General features: G+C 42.7%; 2 protein-coding genes across 12 annotated transcripts in view; one reads left to right on the top strand and one right to left on the bottom strand.

Moving 5' to 3' along the window:
* Positions 1–15,597, top strand: part of CHLSN (cholesin) — a 239,341-nt gene that overhangs the window by 132,342 nt on the left and 91,402 nt on the right. The gene's annotated exons all lie outside the window — the stretch shown is intronic.
* GPR146 (G protein-coupled receptor 146) overlaps positions 1–15,597 on the bottom strand; it is a 90,424-nt gene that overhangs the window by 32,871 nt on the left and 41,956 nt on the right. For 4 of the 8 annotated variants that reach the window (XR_016346894.1, XR_012896167.2, XR_001369228.4 and 1 more), the window contains exons 2-3: positions 13,778–13,866; positions 8,176–8,302 (exon numbers count right to left, since the gene is read on the bottom strand). The gene's annotated coding sequence lies outside the window, so the exon portion shown is untranslated. The other 4 variants (XR_012896166.2, XR_016346895.1, XM_089769276.1 and 1 more) reach the window with 4 other exon arrangements.

Here is a 15,597-nt window from a genome sequence, read left to right as displayed (position 1 = left end):
GATTGATCAGTTTGTAAACCACAATAACTGCCAAAGGGCATGCTGTGGATTAAACTGCCTTATCTCTGGGACTAACTGGCAATGTGGTAGCAACATTAATCTGGAAAATCTTGAGAACTAAGCAGGGTTGGCAATTTCCCAGGAAAAACTAGTTTGGAACATGGTGTTGGTAAATATCAGCTTAACCCTAATTTAAACTGGGAAATGGAAAAATAATTGCATCAGTGTCCAGCAAGTTGGATGTGGTTTCTGGCTTGCCTGGATCCCACCTCTGAGGCTCAGGGCCCTCCCCTCGCCATCATTGGGGAGTTTGCACTGGTGCTCCAGCCTCCTTCTCCCCTTGCTCCCGGAGGCTGGGTCCCCGGAGGCCCTGATGTGTGAGAATGTGGGGAGTGTATGAATTGGGAGTGAGAGTTTGTTGCTTTTTTTTTTATGTTTCTCACTTGTGTGCGGTGCACAGCCCCTGACTGATTTTTTCTGTGGGTCAGCAGCCCCCAGTGCAAAAAAGGTTCCCTGTCTCTGGCTTAGTGCTTCAAGCCTACAACTCTGCATTGTCATTTTCACATAATCAGATGTTTTTGACTTTTTTATATATTATTGAAAAGTGAAATATGAGTAATCACCGGCTTAACTTCCTAACCTCTTTTTTACCAGGACAGTGAAAACCATGATTTTATCTGGTAAAAAAGATTGACAGGCATAACTTCCCAACTCATTGGTTGTTTTTCCCAGAGGTGTAAAAACCATGATTTTGTCTGGTAAAAAAACATCATGTCATTCTTTAAATTAAGCCAGGCCCTAGTCCAAGTGCACATTTTGAGAGTTGCTGCCACCTGTGTCGCTCACAATTTTACTGACCATAGCAGACCATCCCCTGATTTCTAAATTAATTAAGCCTTTTCCTCTCAGCACTGGCTTCTGCAGAAGCGACTAGTCACATCACTAGTCGATTGTCTGATAAGCTTCTGCTTATTGGATAGTCGACTAGTCGCTTGCATCCCTAATCCCAACATTATGGAACCTGGGGAATTGAAGGGAAAGCATCCCTAATTCATAGAGACAGAAATCAGTCAGTAGGGGTATCTTCTCTCCAAATGACTCTGCTGGCTGTTTATTTATTTACTTACACACTGCTTGTCACAATGGCTTCTGCAGGGATGATGCGTACCATTGATAGCATCCCTTTGTAGCTGCTCAGTAACAGCTGCTGCAGAGGTGGCTATGTATGAGTTAACTCATCAATCAAACATCATTGTTTTGTTAACTTGGCTATTGGCTGAGTAGGAGATGGCATCTGATAATGTAATATGACCATTCTCTTAGCCCATCCCTTTCTGAGTTGGACTTAACGCTAAAACTCAATACAGCCTCAATGTGGGGAGGTGACGTGGCCATTCAGAATGGCCATCTGAAGAAGTGGGCTGTGCCCATGACAGCTCATGATACCATCTACATGTTTTGTTAGTCTATAAAGTGCTACCAGACTATTTGTTGTCTTTTAAGTTCATTCAGAATGTGTGAGAGGTGTTACTTCCCCCATCCTGCAAAAGCGCACACTAGACTTTAATGCCTCATTTCCAGCATGACAGTTCTATGACACAACAATTTGTTGCAGCAAACTAGGAGATTCTGTGTTTTATTTTTGTATAAATCTAAAGAAATAATGTAAGTATTACAAGTTAAACACACCCCATGCTCATTAACGTAAACAATCTTTACACAGTAAATACATATAAGCAGTCTAGAGTAAGAAAACTAAAACTCCCCATGTTGATGATTTACACAATTACCTTTCCCAAATAGGAATTTTTGGAACACAAGAGACAATTTAAATGTAAGCATTGTCAATTACTTCACTCTTGATAATTTAGTACGAATATACAGTCATTTTCATTTTACTACCGTCCCAATCCACCTGCCATGCCTTTTTTAATGCAACATTTTCCTTAAACACCTTCTCCAATGCAGTTACTTGTTGTCAGTCCAGTATTCTGCAGTACATTGAAAACTAATAAGTTGAGGCAGCAAGAAATTTAGTTTACTACTTGGATGAATAACTGAAAGGTTGCTGCACGTCTGGCATTGTTCATTTTCTTATTTGGGTCAGTAAAAACTGCCATTTTAAAATTTAAATGAACCTACTGTAGAATTTCCTGTGTGCTACATCAGTATGTCACATAAAAACCATTTATTGTGGAGCACACCACACCATCAACCTTAAAATAAATGCACATGATATTCAAATCTGAGCATAAATTGAAGTTTCTTTTAATGTGAAATACTCTTAACATATACACTTAACAAAGAACCAGAGAAAGATAAATAACTTCAAAAAGAATGTATACTATAATGATATGTTTAGGAATAATTTCCATACGTAGGCCTGTTGATGAATTTGGCCTGTTCTACACAATGGAAGTATTTAATCAAACAATTTACTCTGACTTCTTGAAAATTCTGTCAAGAAGCAGAATGTTATTTTATGATCAGCCACTGGGACCATTTGTTATATGTAGGGCCTTACGACGTTTCCGGTCTGTTTTGGTCAGTTTCATGGTCATAAAAAATAATAATAATAAATTTCATGATCTTATCTATTTAAATCTGAAATTTCATAGTGTTGTAATTGTAGGAGTCCTGACCCAAAAAATAGTTGAGGGGATCATAAGGTTATTGTAGGGGACTCTCTGTACTGCTACCCTTACTTCTGCACTGCTGCTGGTGGTAGCGCTACCTTCAGAGCTGAGCAGCTGGAGTGTGGTGGCTGCTGGCTGGGAGTCTAGCTCTGAAGGCAGAGATGCTGCTGGTGGGCTTTCATAGCTGGGCACCTGGCCAACAGCTATCCTATGCAGCCACTCAGTGCAGAAGTAAAAGTCACAATACTACTAACCCCACCTCCCCCACCCCAATAAAATGATCTTGGCAACCCTCTTTCAACTCCCCTTTGGGTTGGGGCCCCCAATTTGAGAAACTCTGGTCTCCTCTGAAAGCACATGGTTGTGAATTTAGTAGGACCCTAGTTATACTGATGCACTTCTAAACTAACACAGTTTATATCTTGTCCTGCAGACTCTTACAGACTACACAATATCAGCAGTTGTGATTGTCTTTAAGAGAAAATACTTTACACTTTATGAAGCCAAAACCAAAATAAGAATGAAAATTGATATACAGTAAAACTCCATTGGTCCGGCACTCCTGATGGTCTGGCACCATCAGGAACCCGGAAGTGCTCCGGGCAGCCGGACCATTGGAGCTGCTCTGCCCCCGGCTTCCCCGATTCAGCCGCTGCTGAAACTGACCAGCGGCTGAATTGGGGAAGCCGGGGGCAGAGCAGCTGGAGTGCTGCTGGTAGGTCCCATAGCGCTGCCCCTCGGCGCTGCGGGACCAACCTGGCAGCACCCCAGCTGTCCCCAATTCAGCCGCCGCTGAAACTTGACCAGTGGCTGACTCCGGGAAGCCCGAGGCAGAGCTGCTTTGCCCCGGGCTTCCCGGAGTCAGCCGCTGGTCAGTTTCAGTGGCAGCTGACTTGGGGAGCCTGGGCCAGAGCAGCTGGGGTGCTGCCGGGTTGGTCTGGTAGCGCCCCCCCTTGGTGCTGTGGGACCAACCCAGCAGCACCCCACCTGCTCTGCCCCAGGCGTCCCCAAGAGCAACTGAGGTGCTGCCGGGTTGATCTCGCAGCGCCAAGGGGCGGCGCTACCAGGCCAACCCAGCAGCACCCCAGCTGCTCTGCCGCAGGCGTCCTGATTCAGCTGCTGCTAACTGACCAGCAGTGGCTGAATCTGGGACACCTGGGGCAGAGTCGGACTATCGGAAGGGGCGGCTATGAGAGGTCTGGGGTGGCATCCCGCCAACACCACCCTAGACCCCTCATAGCCCCCCCTTCCGATAGTCCGGCATATTTGATAATCCGGCACCCCTTGGGTCCTAAAGGTGCCAGATTATCGGAAGTTTACTGTATCAAAATTACAAGATGCAAAGAAATAAATGCTAAGATACTATTTGTGAAAGCACAGACAGTCACAAGACATTACATAATGAAATCCTTGAAATGTTTTCATTTCATCTGTAAAAGGAAGCTGATGGAATCATGGCCATGTCACATGTGCCATTTACACCTTTTATGGGGCAGCATAAGTGGCTGGATTTCAGAATCTCTGTCATGCTTGAGTTGTTACTGGATAGTAGGGCCAAATCCAACCCTAGTGTCAGAAGTTGCAGCTCTGCTGACTCTACTGAAATTATACCAGAATTAAATTGAGCCTAGTGACTAGGCGTGATGGAAACAACAGTTAATGCAAACTCCATTTTGTTAAATTGCTTAGAATCTGTGAGAGGGAGCACTGCTGAAAACTGGCATTATTAAGCCATTCCCAGTTGATGTGCTGTTGCCAGTTGCAAAGACTGACAGGAGGTGCAGATGTCAGTTTTCCTGAAAACCATTGTGCTATTTCCTATCCATGAAATAAGTAAAAGCTGACCTGATGACTTATCAGCAGTACATTACAGTGACTCCACAGGAGACTCCTGTTGTGAAACAGACTAATTCTTCAGCCTCAGTCTGCAGAGACATGGTACTGAATAAAGAGTTCCAGGAAATGCACCAATACAAACAGAATTTGTTTTTCACATAATGGGTTTGGGAATTGGTAAGTAAATGGTTTGATTTGGTTTAAGGTCTGGAAGGGCACTTCTGCTTTGAAATGTGAAAGATTGAAATGCTCCGTGGAGCCCAGGGCCAGTGGGGAGTCCCCCACTGACCCCAGGCTCCATGTGGGTGTTTGCACTTTGAAATGTGCAAGAGCCCCACTGGGGGCTCTTGCACATTTCAGAGTGGAAGTGCCCTTCCAGACTTTAAACCAAATCAACCTGGTAGGGGCTTTTTGTACATTTCAAAGCAGAAGTGCCCACATGAAGCCTGGGTCAACAAGGGACTCCCTGCTGGCCCCAGGCTCCACACAGCTGGCCCCACTGGGGCTCTTGTATATTTCAAAGAAGAAGCACTGCATGGAGTCTGGGACCAGCGGGGGACGGTTCCATGCTGTGTTTCAATCTTTGAAATGCACAAGAGCCTCTGCTGGGGCTCTTGAACGTTTCAAAGAGGAAGCGCTGCTGCCCTGTCCCACGGAGCTGGAGCTGGGGGAAACCAGCTTTTAAGCTGGCTCCCCCAGCACCCCTTTCTTTTCTCTTCCCCCCTGCTGCCTCTTTGTGATAGAGGCAGAATGGGGGGGGAGGTGACTAGTCAACTAATGTATTGACTATCTGATAAGCTTTTGCTTATCAGATAGTCGACCAGTCGCATACATCCCTAGTATTCATTAGTGTCCACAGACACCCTATAGAATATTGCTAGAAGCTACGGGACGTCAGACAAACTGACCAACGTAATAATGAATTTATAAGATGTAACAGATAGCTAGTAAGATCAGATACAGGCCTGGGTGAATGGTTTGACACTGTACCTGGAGTTAGACAAAGGTGTTTATTATCACCAGACTGCATTGCAATTAGTTAGCAACAGACTGAGTGATCAAATGGTCAACAAAAGGCATCACAGACAGTGTCGAATAGGTTAGCGGAGATGAGTAACACAACCTTGACTTTGCTGGCAGTATTGCTTTACTAAGTAGGACATGGAACGGCATACAGGAAGCGACAAAAATTGGATTCAAAGTAAAATCAGAGAGACTTATGAAGGTAGGAAATAGGACTACAGATGAAAAGGTGTATGTGGCTGGAAAAGAAATAGCAGAATTCTTCTATCTGTTCTATCTGGGGAGTAAGTTGACAGTATCTGCAAGGAAGGCATTCATATGAAATTAGGAAAAGCAAACACTACTTTGAACGGATGGACAATGTCTGGTCAAAGAGATCTCTATATCAAAATAAAAATTAGACTATACAGCCTCTCTCCGAGTTACGAACGAGTTACGGCCCAACACTTGGGCATAACTCGAGCTGTTCGTAACTCGGACTCCACTGAATTACACGCGACCGCATTGTTCGTAAGCACGGGTGGCGTTCGTAACTCAGGGACCGCCTTTACGACTGCTCCATGGGAGCTTTGGTCGTAAGTGCAAATGGTCGTAACTCAACCGTTCGCAACTCGGGGAGCGGCTGTACCATGTGATTGTACTGAGAAAAATACAAGTTGGACCTCCCTGGTCCAGCACCCTTGGGACCTGAGTGGTCCTGGATGAGGAATTTTTCCGGGAGGTCATTTCAGGTCTCCTGCTGCTTGCCAGCCTCGTCTGCCGCCCCCTCCAGTCTTCCTGGCTCCACCCACAGCCCAGCTGAGCTACATTCCAGCTCCCAGCCCGTCCCCAGCCCACCTGAGCCACACGCTCCCCTCACAGTGCCAGCTGCTGTCCCCGTCTCCCCTGCAACTCAACTGACCCATGTACCAACTCCTGGCTCCCCACCCACAGCCCAACTGAGCCGTGCACTGGCTCCTGGGTCCCCACCCCCGTGTACTGCGCCGGGACTCTCTGATCCTGGAACATCTGTGGTCATGCTGGACCATGGGTGTTGCTGAACCAGAGAATCATAGATTTTAGAGATGCAATCTGTATATGCCTATACTGCAGCACAGTTAACAACAGGGATGTTAGGACCAGTGTTTTCTATAAGCTATGTGCTTGTGCTGCCGCTCAGGAAAGATTCGAATGCTGCCCAGCTGATTAGCAGCACACACAGAGGTAGTTTTTTTTGTTTCTACTGGTGGTACACATTTGCACATGCCTTGGTGCACATAAATTTATTCCACACATGTATGGAAAAGATTAGAGGAAGCACTGGTTGGAACTACTAGTACATAAATTAAGCACATGCAGAATCGTGGCCTATATCTAGATTTTGCAAGATATGTACAGTTCTCTTTTTAGTTCCTAGGAGATTCATCATTACAGATCAAGAACAGACATTCGAAGGAGTTGTCTTATCCAAAACATTTGATAGCCATTTGTCCTTGACTAATTTGGGGACTAGCCCAACTTCCATTGATTTCAGCAAGAGACTTTTCCTTGACTCTAATGTGAATTAAATTGGGGCAACAGAATACATCACAGAATTAAGGATGTAAAATCCTATTTAATTGGTTAACAGGTTAAACATTGTTTAACTGGCTAACTGATTAAAGAGCTGTAGGTGGCCCTTGCTATCCCCTGCAACCTAGTGGCGTGGCCACCCCCGCTGTGGTCAAGGGCTGTTCTGGCTTGTTGCGGGTCCTACAGGGCTGGAGCAGCTCCAGCTCCTACCACTTAACCAAAATAATGAATATTTTAGTGATAAAGGAAATAGCATTTATGTCACACCCTTTCCCCTTCTTTGATTTATAAAGAAAGCCCTCAAGATCAACTGACAGTTAAAGCTCTACTTTACACTGGGCCTAATTTCTCTTATGTACAGTAAGAAAATACATACAGTGATAAGCATAGTATAAATACCTAATCAGCTAAAAAAGACACTATTTGAAATAGTTTATATTTGCTATTGCTGAAAGTACGAAGCAAATCTGTATCATGATGAAATTTCAGTCTTGCTCTCAGTTGTAATACAGACTAATGAATGCAATACAGGTTAATGGTTTGGTGACTGGTTTAGTTTCTGACTGTAGTTATATTGCAATGTCTTCTCACTACTTTCCAATTTTATTTCACAGTACAGTTACTATAGTTCTTGCTGTAGTATTGTGAATAAAACATGTAAAAAAGAGCACTTTTTCAATAACTATGGTGGTTTTTCAGGGGAGGTTTATTTTGTTAAAGGAATAGACTTCAGACTAAATTCTCTGCTGGCATAACTCCATATTTCAAATAAATAAGGGGTAAAAATTGACAATATCATTAATTTTATCTTTGAATATTGTAAAAAGTGAATAGAGACAATATTTGCAAAATCCAGCTTAATATGGAAATGAATGAGGATTAATGTGCACACAAGAGAGTGTACTGTAGCTTTTTCCTTTGAACAGTGCATAATAAAAGCAGTAACAGGCACAAATTTTAAAAATGCTGTGTCTCTTTCTAGACATGCATCATACAAGTGGTGTATTGTCTTCTGACAAAGAAACTATTCAGCTCTACTGAGCTGGTGTTTATGTGTATGATACCTAAATTATTATGCAGGCTTCAAAAAATTAGAGCAAGCTACAATATGAACTTGTCAAAAACTCACCCAGTAAGCAGGACCCTGTTGTTTGAGGCTGTAGCTAATTTGTTTCTTGATAGCAGGCACAAACATTTTGCTTGTATTGGAACCTTTTTCAGAGTAAGTTCAGCAGAACCTCTGATGTCTCATTTCTCTAGGAAGAATAAACAATAGCAGAGCTTAGAAAAAGAACGCTGACTCCACTGCACCACTCTTGTTAGTGTTACTGAACTCTGTATATACATGTGACTCCCCCCCCACACACGTATAATCCTTTAAGCTTTAGCTGCATACTCTGATTGGCTGAGAGGTCTATTACAAAAACAACCCCCTCCACCCTGGTATCTCTACCCCTTAACCTCCTGACTTAATCACTTATTAATCATGGGGCTTGATCGCTTCTGAGGCCTATTTTGTGTAACAGAGTGCACAATCATGAATGTGTGTGTGTGTTAAAGCACATATTAGAAATGCATTATTGTGGTTTGAGAACTATTAGATCTATAATACAATTGCATAACATAAAGCAAATATTACATACATCTAGAGCATAACTAATGTTAGGTCTGAAAACCAGAGAATTTTGTGGTCTTTAAAACATGCGTATAGTAGTTTATACTACTTTAAAATGTCCTGTTCTAGGAACATTTTCAGCCATTCCACAAGAATATTTCATTATTTTAATAACAAGACATCACTAAGGAAGACTATCATTTGTTCATTCAGTGTTACAAAGATTTTTTTTATTTTAAGCTAATGAGATTTTAAGTATCTAAATTAGTTGCATTTGAATAAAGAGTCTATTGTACATTGATTCCAATTATTTAGCTTGGATTCAGGTGACCCTTAAATAATTTGCCTTTACTTCAGACCATAATGAGCAATTTAATTTATGTAGGTTCTCCTTCCTCCCCCAAGCAATAACCAGCAATGTGTGACAACTTTTTATTAACAGGAGGGAGTAATCTTGCTCCCATTGAAATCAATAGAAAGTTTGTCATTGGTGTCAATGGGAGTAAGATTGAGTTCAAAATGTATTTTTTCAGCTTTTGAAACCATTAGTTGCTTATTTTTATTCTTAAACTAGCTTGTAAGATAAATCTTAATAGAAAAGTCATTTAAATAAACCTAGAGTGAACGACTGAAAAGCAGAACTGTATGTTGTTTAGCATTATTTACAGTTAAACCACAATTGCCTAATTAAATAATTTCATGGTTTATTGTGGAGATTATACATTAGAAAAGGTAAAAGAATGATTCCATTATTTCTTATTTATAATCAATATAATAGTATAGTGGCTCTGGGAACTCTGCAGTAGTTATGTCTGTCAGCATTTCCATTGTATGCTCTATTGTTAAGTTGTTAGATAAATAAAATATGCATCTTTTTTTTCCCCCAAAGTTGTATTTATGCGGGGTATGAAAGGTTTGACAGCTCTTGGTGATGACATTTCTATTATTAAAATGGATTCTACATTTTTATATTTATATATTAATTACACTTTTGGCAGTTAGACCATTATGTGGATAGGATTTTATTTATTTGTATTTTGAAGCACAAAAAATGATCTGTTGTGATTTACAGTTCAGAACAGCCATGAATGTTGTGATTATAAAATGTAATGTGAAATATGCTTTACCTAAACTCATAAACCTCAGCAAATGGGCTTTGTGTAAACAATAAATGTAAGGGTTGGGGTTGCAATGGTTCCCCCCTTCCATCCTGTGGCCAGACCACAAGATTCCCTTGCATCGTTTACTCTACAGCTGGAATAGTGGCCAGTCCTTATGCAGCAGGGTCTTTGCACCTTGTGCCTCAGTTAAAAGGCTGCATTCAGTGTTCCAGGCCTCAGCAAGTCTCACTTTAGACTGTTTGGAGCTCCTCTGAGGCTGCTTTGCAAACTAAGGATACAGCTACATTAAAAAAACAAAAAACAAAACAGCAGAAAGTCTGAGTCCAGGTCAAGTGACTCAGGCTTGTACTATGGGGCTAAAAATAACTGCATAGGTGCTCCTGCTCAGGCTCTGAAACCCAGCAACAGGGGAGGGTCTCAGATCAAAACTCTAATCTAAGCAGGAAGATGCACACTGCTATTTTTAGTCCTGTAGCACACCCAAGTCAATTGACCCAGACTCTGAGACTTGCAGTTACAGGGGCATTTTTTGCACTAAAGAAGTACCCCTCAGAGCCCAGGTCTTCAGATTGGGTTCATATTACAAAGCTAAAAATAGCAGTGTAGACATCCCCACTACCTCATGCTGAGATTGAGTCCAAGCCGGGGGATGTCTTCACTGCTGTATTAGCCCCTTATCATGAACTCGAGTTTGTAGACCCAGGCTCTGACTCACCATCACAAGCTTTTATTTTTTTGCAGAGTAAATGAATCCTAAAGTTTCCCTGCTCCCCATCCCCAGCAAGCAAAAGCATTTCAGGACTTGAGTGGCTCTTATTGCTTTGTGGACCCTCATTAGCGTAAATTTCACTCTTAATTTCTAAGTATACCATCAGTCAAACATAATTTTGTTGCTATTCACTTGAGTAAGGTACAATGTAACAATGCCTTTGGTATAATATAGTGCTCTTTGAAAATTTCACAATGCTATTGTATGTTTCCAATTAGAAGTAATGTGGATAGCGTAAAAGTCTTATTTGATTAGCACGGAACCTTGAATACTAAAAGGATTGTAATGGCTCAAGGAAGCTGAAGTCATTGAATGGTTCAAATGAAGTCACTTCTGGAGTATCAGCAGACCTGATACTGTCAGTGGAAAAGTCAATTGTGTATTCTGTATATTAGTGGTGAGAAACCTATGGGCCGAGAGTCGCAGGCGGCTCACCAGGGTTCTGTGAGTGGCTCGTAAGACATTTTGTTTACTGTTGCTCATGTGCAGGGTTGCCAGATTCCACGGGTTTCAGTCCGTGTAGTTTTTTTCCTACCGGAATTACTGAAGTGATGTACACATAAAGCAGGGGCACATGAAATGAGGTGTGTACTAACTGCACATAATATTGACTATGAGAGCTGTGTGCTCTGTCTGTATCCAATCAAAGTGCTGATATGGTTCAATTGGCACAACCTGTACATTCTAGAGATGTAAGCACAGTTATCCTGGGAAATAATCTTGGTCAGCGATGGGCAAACTAGGCTAGTAAGTGGGCTGCATGAGTGCCCTCCTTCATCTCAGTGGGCTGCAAGATTGTCATAACCAAGATGTTCTTCTGGGATCTAGCAACCCTGTACATGGGTGGCAGTAAACAAAATGTCTCACGGGCCACACCTTACCCACCATTGATCTTGGTTATGACAATCTTGCAGCCCACTGAGGGTTGCGGCCCCTTTAAGAGCCAAAGTGCCAGAAAAAAAAAATGCCGCGCGTCCTGAGCAGGCTTCCGTCAGGAGACAAGCTGCCCCAGGAAAACAGGTGCCAGATGTTCCGGGACATACCATCACAAAAAAAACCCCACTGCTTAAGTGTATGCATTAAAATACATTTAAATTTTCCTATATCTGTGTAACATTTGTAAATTAATGGATATGCAATACAGCTATTTCCATATGCATATAATTTGTACAACTATAAATGTGATTACTCCTCTCACATGACAGGTGACTCATTGACTCTCCCTACCTAATGCTTGCTGTCCTCCATGCCTGCCAGGTCCACAGGACAGGCCCACCTCTCCCAGTACCTGGTGCCACATCTTCCTAAAGCAGCACATGGTGGGGGGCACGCAGGCTCACATGCTTTCCTTCCCATATTTCTGTCAAAGTTCACCCCAGAATGTGTCCAGCAGCAGCCTTTCAGCATGGTGTAGTGGAGAGGAAGGGATGACTTGGCCCATGTCTTTGCAGAGCTCTTCCCAACTTGTCTCTTCCTGCCCACACAGTGCTGAAAGGCAGCTAACTCCTCCAGACTGCTGCTAACCATTGACATAAACTAGCAGCCTCCTGTCTCCCAGCTACAGCATGGGTAGTACAGGGCTAAGCCCTAAAGATGCAGAAGAAGTTTTTCTGTGACAGGTGCCAGTGTGAACAGCGCATTGTGTGCAGGAGTGCTCTCCTACCAACAGCGTGAACACTGCTCATTGGGGGTAGAAATGTTTTGTCGGCAAAAGAGCCTACAAGCAGCGGCTACGCTACCTGACTTTTAGTGACACGCCCATGTTGCTAAAACTGTGTAATGTAGACAAAGCCTTGTAGTTAACACCTCCGTTCTATTGAGCCAGAACACTTGGGAAGCTGACTAGCAGACATCTGAATTTTCCTGACATATCTGAGTAATATGACCATGTATTAGAAAACCCGCGTGAGGAGGATGGATATAAAGCAATCCCATCCATAGGATGGTTTGGAGCAGCCATCCTAGGCCCAGTTTGCAGGGCCCCACAGAGTCTGGGGCAGATGCCTAGAATGGGGGAGGGTGGGCTGGAGTTGGCAGCAGGGGTTGGACCCGCTCCTGCACTCGTCACTGGTGGCAGGCGCTGCGAGAAGCAGAGCATCCCAGCCCCAGCCTGCTCTGTCCCGCCATCTCCCAGCTGGGTAGCTCCACTTCACTGACAGAAAGCAGAGCCACCCAGACTACTCCACTCCCCCAAGCGCCGTGGCTGGGAGCCAAAGAAGCAAGAGTAGGCTGGGGCTGGGTGACTCCGCTTCCTGATGTCTTGGTGAGTTCAGCAGGGGCGCCTGACCCCTGCTGCTGGTGCCAAGCCCCCTGCTAGTCCCCTGGGTCACATCACTTGAGCGAGGGAGCTTGGAGGAATGAGTGCAATGGAGGCAGGTGGGGCAGAGCATCAGCAGGACTTGGGGGAAGGAGTGAAGTGGGGTGGAGGTGAAGCAGGATTGGGAAGAGGTGGGGTCTGAGGTGGTCGGGGATTGTCCTGGCTCTATACTCTCGTAGGGATGGCCCAGGATGTGTAAATGAGGTTCTGTTAGATAAGCCTGAGCTCTACACAACTGTTTTGCTCCTTAACAACAATGGACAAAATCCTGCTATTCTCACTCATGCAAAATTCCCATTCATTGGTAGTTTTCATGAGTATAGGGCAGGGTTAGGGAATCTCAGGCCCAGAGGCCAGATGCGGCCCCTGGCTTGCCTGGATCCAGCCCCCCGAGGCTCAAAGCCTCCCCTCCACCAGCACTGGGGAGCCCACACTGGCACTTCAGCCCCTGTGCTGCCCCACCGTGGGGTTAGAGCACACAAAATTTACTAGTCTGGGCCTCCCTAAGCTCTGGTGTGCAAGGGGAATGTGGAGAGTGTCTTTCTCCTTTTCAGTTGGGGGGCAACAGTAGTTTTTTTTTCTCACTTGTATGCAGTCCCCGACTGATTTTTCTATGGGTCATTGGCCCCCAACCAAAAAAAGGTTCCCCACTCTAGGTATAGAGAGTAGGGTTTGGCCCAACATAAAAACCTTGATTAAATAATGTTGCCTGCCCCTCCATTGTTCCACACTGCCCCACTCACACACAAAAAAATCAAACAAAAACCCATTCTGCGTAGAGATGTTAAATCAGTTTGCTTGGTAACTGAAATCTTTCCGTGCCCATTCTGATATGAAGAGGTATTGTTGTATGATTATGCAGTAATAAGACCCAATCCAGTTCTCTTTGAAATAAATGGAAATACTCACATTGAATTCCCTGAGCGTTGGATCAGGCCCAAAATGGAGGGTTGTACTCTTAACTTTTGAAGCAGGAAAATCCTTCTATAAACTTTTAACTGAAGAAAAAAAATGTAGATGTTCACACAAGAACACTTTAAGATGGAAAAACCTAATTGAAGTTGCATTAAAATAGATATGATCATTTTTGTTTATATGTGTGCATCAACATTTTTACATTAGATTTCATATTTTCTTGTTATCACATATTAAAATAACAGTGCTAATGTAGATCTGTCTTTGTTTTACTTTTCTTATCTGGAGAGCTTTTGAATGCCACTGAAAGCAAATCTATGTTCCATTACTGGGGTGTTTTTTTTTTCAAGTACACAGAAAAAGTGATACAGGCCTTTTCACGTTTGTAACCACAAAACCAATCTTTCCTCTTGATGTGCATAAACAACTGATGGCAGTGGCAAACTCTGTGCATGTATATTTTTTTAACACAGTACCACCCTTCAGTTGATGCAAGATAAGGATGTTATAGTTATGGAATGCAAATAATCCAGAGTATTCAGAACTACACCTTCACATAGCTTTATATTGCTCATCATACAACACGTTCCTGACTCATATTACTACGTAAGAGACAACACCTTGTTGTTTATTACTACAAGGATGGAAATAAGGTTAGTTTTGAATTTGGCAGGTTAGTTCTAATTGCTAAACATGAGTATGTGTATTCCAGATAAATGTGAAAGCCAAGACTGAGCAGAGTTCATAGTTCTGTAAACTATTCCAGTATTCATTTAAATCCATATTTATAGGCTCTCAGTGCCTGCAAATAATTTTAATTCTCTTTATTACTAATGTCCACTTCAAATAAAGATAAAATACCTCTGTAATGTGGAGGACTAAGTAATAGTATTATTTAACATATAACCAACAATATGTTTCTACATAATTCTTAAAAGCATGAGATTTTTCTTACCCTTTGTTGTGTCCCTAGAATTTGAAACCCTCAATCTCTAGTTATGCTGGAGTAGCAGCTGATAAGATTCTATTGCATTCCGTACATATAGAAATGGGGCTAATGGCCAGAGACCTGAATATCTCTGTCTCTTGTACTTAGAAAATCTATACATTAGCTTATTTACATTTGATCTCTAATCTAAGTGGTTAAAAGGGATCTACTAAAGTTCAGAGTTAGGTCACTCCTGCTGTAGATGGATTTGGAGACTACAATGGTGCTTCAGTTTGGTTCTTTGATTTTGCATACTTTGGGTAATTATATTACCTGTTTAAAAATGTCATTAAATGTTAAATCAGTTTATTTAGCTATTACAGTATAGACTAATTCAAACATAGCTAATATAAAACGCTGGTCCTGACTTTTTTTATTAAAGCAGTTGCTAACAAGGTTCTTTCCTGCAGACCTTTAAATGGTCAGGACAAGGGAAATGCCCCTTCCTTCAACCAATCTCATTTCTCTTCTTTATCTTCCCTCCCTATGTACAGTACTTCCTAAAGACTGTAGGAAGGGAGTCTTGTTCTTGCAGACATTGATCTTCTGGGCATGGAGAGGTGACTATAAGCAGAGTCTTTGAGGGAAAATCCCTAGTGGTCATTTGTCCTTCTCATCAACCTAACACCTCCTCTGAGACTTTTTAATTCTAATTAAATGTGTTTGGTTCAGAAGAGGCCTAATGAGCCTTATTTCCCTTATTTGGGATTGAAGAATCTCCTAAAGCTGTAATAGTGCACCCTACCAGCCTTAGTGTGTTTCTTAGGGAATGTTAGTAGCCCAGATGAACATCTTAAGACTCTAGAGTGGGAAGCCACAAGCCTCC

This window comes from Pelodiscus sinensis, chromosome 15 (assembly GCF_052426305.1).
Source record: "Pelodiscus sinensis isolate ZL-2025 chromosome 15, ASM5242630v1, whole genome shotgun sequence".
Taxonomy (NCBI): domain Eukaryota; kingdom Metazoa; phylum Chordata; order Testudines; family Trionychidae; genus Pelodiscus; species Pelodiscus sinensis.
This window is presented reverse-complemented; position numbering and strand designations above follow the sequence as displayed.